The sequence below is a fragment of the Limulus polyphemus genome, unplaced genomic scaffold (genome assembly GCF_000517525.1).
Source record: "Limulus polyphemus unplaced genomic scaffold, Limulus_polyphemus-2.1.2 Scaffold5787, whole genome shotgun sequence".
In the NCBI taxonomy this organism is placed as follows: domain Eukaryota; kingdom Metazoa; phylum Arthropoda; class Merostomata; order Xiphosura; family Limulidae; genus Limulus; species Limulus polyphemus.
This window is the reverse complement of record NW_013671397.1, coordinates 56,302-61,168: the sequence shown is the minus strand read 5'-3', so window position 1 is coordinate 61,168 and position 4,867 is coordinate 56,302.

Sequence of the window (4,867 nt, the reverse complement as noted above, 5' to 3'; positions counted from 1 at the left end):
TTCCTCTATTTTGACGTATAGAAATTAAGAGTATTGTTAGTAATAAACATGAAACTCATTTCCTCTTAACTTGATAAGTTTTCATGGAGTGGACGCCTTTTACAAGCTGGCGAAGAATGATTAGCTATACTTGATACAAGACATTAGTATTAGGCCTATTACACATTTAAACTCTACATTCTTTATCTAGTATATTTGGAATTTTCACGAATTAGAAGAGTTTATAATAATAGTATTCCAAGCAAATTGTTATCTGGGATACAACAAACACAGTTATGGTCTGAACACAATGTCACCCTTTTGATACAACAATCGTTGTTATAATATGTACGCCTTTAATAAGCTGGCAAATAATTATTACAATTACTATTGTCATAATACGTTAGAATTAGGCCTAGTACACAAACTGTGATTACATCAGCCTATTCCAACATTGTCTTTTTTAAAAAACGTTCTGTAGGTTTTGAGCTTTGTTACTTATCATCGTTATTATGATAATCAATGATCAAGTTAGAATTTATAAGTTTTAGAATTTTGCAGTTATTTGACAGCATTAATAAGCTTTCAGGTTTTCGTTTTGAATTGGATATGTCAATTTTACTGTTTATATTCTTTTTTTCGGTGCGTCTTAATCTTTGAAAGGATTGACCTACAAAGTTGATCAAGTAAATGAAGTTACAAACATTGCGAACATTGTGAAATGTGGTTTACTGTAAAATTGTATTTATTACACTATCACTAAACACAGTAGCGCTTAGTACGTAGGGATGGTCAGAGAAAAAATGGCTGCCGCATTCAGTCTCTATGATGCTTACAAATAACTGCTAATGTTGAGTTACAGCCTTATTTAAGCACCTAATTGCCATTTTCAAATGTTTCACAGTTTGTGAAACTCCCAATACTATTGAAAAGTGTTTCTAAAGTGGAGAACCTAGAATTAGCTAAATCGACAAAGTGTTCTTTTTTTTTCTTTTCCCACGATAGCCAAAAAATGTGTGAAGTTTTCGCAAAGGTGAAGTAAACATTTCAGGAGCACTTGGAAACAGGCTACCACTAATCACGGTAGTAGTCTTACGACAGTAAACATTTCAGGAGCACTTGGAAACAGGCTACCACTAATCACGGTAGTAGTCTTACGACAGTAAACATTTCAGGAGCACTTGGAAACAGGCTACCACTAATCACGGTAGTAGTCTTACGACAGTAAACACTTCAGGAGCACTTGGAAACAGGCTACCACTAATCACGGTAATGCTCAGTATAAGCTAAAAACAAAACTTAATTCCAGTGTAAACGAAGTTATCATTACTCCTTGAAGTTAGCTTTCTTACAACAATCTGCTGTTGCTTTAAAAAGCTAAAGTACAGGGTGAAACAGAAATTACCAGCCCATAATAGATGAAAATTAGATGACAAAAACATGTAGAAAATCAATGCTTTGTACATTATACAATCGGTGTCTTTAGGAAGCCAAACCATATATTATGTATGAAGTGAAGGAGTGAAAAAATCAATACCAATCTGTATATTATGTACTAACGTAAGTACCCGGCTTCGCTCAGGTTATTAGGTTGATATATTCTATATGACTAAACTAGTTTGTGTGTATTTTGAACCAATTTTATCATAATAGTGTAACCTGTATATTTTTCTTGCTATGCAACATGACATAAAAGCCATTGCTGGAACGCATTGTTACCATAACGCTCTGACGTTTTTATATATTAGTTGTTGTTGTATAAGGTACCACTTCTTTTCTAAGTGGTTTTTCGCTAGCTTGCCTCACTAGAAAGATGTGTGCACGCACGCACGTGTCTGTCTGTCTGTGATTTCTATTTGTAATATAAGGAACCTCTTCTTCTTTTCCATGAGGGTTTTCGCTAGCTTGCCTCATCAAAAAGATGCGCATGCACGCACACATGTGGACAAGACAAGTAATATCCAGGTGCACACCCTAAGAGTCTACTTTGTACGGGTGCAAAATTTCAGTTTTCTGGGTTCTTGCCTCTAAGAGCTATGACAGTCAAATTTTTTCTATGTGGATTTCCGAATAAAAAAGAGGCACTCGCGCATGCGGACACGCATGTAGATAAGTAATAATACCCAGATGCACACCCTCAGGGTCCATTAAATATGGTTGCAAAATTTCAGGTTTCTAGGTACTTTTGTCTTGAAGTTATGGCGGTCGCACATACATAGACATGCACATGTGCACAAACATAGATAAGTAATAATACTCGGGTGCAAACTCTCAAGATCCACTTAGTACGGGTGCAAAATTTCAGGTTTCTAGGTTATTTCCTCTTGGAGCTATGGCAGTCACACAGACATGCATAAATAGATGCACACACGTATGCGCATATGCATATAGATAAATAATAATAATACCCTGGTACAAACCCTCAGCATTCAGTTAGTACAGGTGCAAAATTTCAGGTTTCTAGGTTCTTTCCCCTTGAAGCTATGGCAGTCACACTTCTTTTCTATGTTATTTCGCTAGCTTGCCTCATTAAAAAGATGCACACGTATGTGGATAAGTAATAATATCCAGGTGCACACCCTCAAAGTCTACTAATATGCATGCAAAATTTCAGATTTCTAGGTTCTTTCTTCTTGGAGTTATGACGGTCACACACACACAGATACACCCTTTTATTATTAGAGATGAAGTGATACCAACCCTTATATTATGTATGAAGTGAAGGAGTGAAAAAATCAATACACATAATATTAAATCTTATTAAAGAAATTCATATAATACACTAACTTTCAGTATGGGGCAGAAACTTCACAAAACAAGTAGTAAAAAACATTTTGTAAATGTAAAGTTAAGTAGGAATGGCAGTGCCAAAAAGAATTCAAACGTGAATACAGAAATGATGCAGCTATATATTTTTCATATGTTCTTTCGTTATTGTAGGTTCCTCAACATTAAGTCGCAAGAAGTCAAGATTATGACCAATGATTATTAATAATCTTACGACTGCGGAAGTCACGTGACGCTAGTAACACGTCATGATATTCTAGAGGGATTTTGTCTGTTCGTGGCAACTCTAGTCTTCTCTATGCGCCCACTATCTTTGCATATATAAGCCGGCAAAAGAAGTGACGGCATGAATAATTGCAGATTGAAGAGATAGAGACCGATAATTGAGTCAAGTCGTCAGTAGAGTGCGTGGATCGTTGTGAATTATAGCATGTGTTTAACTTAAAGTGACTGTGGAAATTAAGTGTATTGCAAAGTTGTATTGAGAAAGAATAAACTAGTTTTATTTAAGAAAGGACTTGTATCACTGAATTTTTTCGGAAATAATTTCTACGGAAAATTAACCAACGACCAACGATGTAACAATAATCTATTTTAGCCCAATTGTATGGTATAATATTAATATCTGATGACATTCTACAAGTGCAATGAAGAAACTGACAAAACTGATATGATATTAACGATACATATTACCAACGAATTATAAAAATAAATCAAATGTTCACCTATCAACCTACTTCATTGAAATTGTTTTTATAAAAGAGAGTAAACAAATGATACAAAATTGCAAAAATTAAGTGTGATGTAGGGATGGGAATGCCAAAAAGTACAGAAACAAGGTGGGGATCAATTCACAAAACCGTACAAAAATCACAACAGAAGTAGCCAAATATTTCCAAGAATAACTTTTATCTACAACTAAGTGTTGAATTCCTGTCAGTTACATAAATTTAGGTTTTAATAAAAGCATTTAAATTGAATAGTGCTATACAGTTTTACAGTGGCTAGTAACCATAAGCCTGTAAGACTGACTCAGTACTTACTGGCTACCTATGTAGCGATTTTGTCTATATTCATCCCTACCTTGTTTCTATACTTTTAGGCATTGCCATCCCTACATCATACATAATTTTTGCCTTTTTTTTATTACTTGTTGCATTACAATCCAAAGTCCAATATTATTGAATGGTTCTTTCAGTTTCATGATCGTTAACAAAAGTCGTAGTTGCTGCAACTTAAAAAACGCAGTTTTAGACAAATTTGTGCTGTAGAATACTAGTTACAAATTCATTGTTATATTGGGCTCAATTTAAACTTTAAAGTTATGATTTTTAAATCATTATCATACTCATAGAATTGTGAGTTATGTGCCCTGCTACAGGAATTAATCGGTAACGATATTACTGCTGTTCCATTGAATTTGAACCACAAGAATACTGTTGTAAACTTATTGGTCTGGTTCTTTTTATTATTCTGTAAAAACTTTGCAAAATTTTATCTACTTAACGATAACGAGTTATCTCATTAATTTCATTCTTCAATAACGTTATACAAGAAGCTACTTTTGCTGATACTGATAGGCCTATCTTTACATAAATAATTTCACCAATAATTCTTAATTAAAACAATAAACATACCTAACTAACAAAAAAAAAAAAAAAAAACTCGTTACTTACTTCCAAAATTGCCTCTGGTGTCTATGACAAACTCATTAAATAATTAATCAAATGATTGACTTGAATTAATTCTCTTTAACTTACTCACTCTGGTGTTTTATACAATACTTGTTTTTGCTTTACCGAACGAAGACTCCAAACGTTCCGTCAAGTCTACACATTTATAAAACTTCTAGATGTCATGCTAAAACATTCTCTAGTAATTAATACTTCTAAATTGTAATTTAAAAAACATAGCTTACATCATTACAATAAGATTTCTCGCTGAGAAAAAAAAAAGTTTATAAAATCCTACGACAAGTGTTAACGGATTATTTTTCATCAAATGTTAAAACATAAATGTACCAGTTACTTACATAAAAATGTTTGTTTGTTTTTGAATTTCGCGCAAAGCTACACGAGGGCTATCTGCGCTAGCCGTCCCT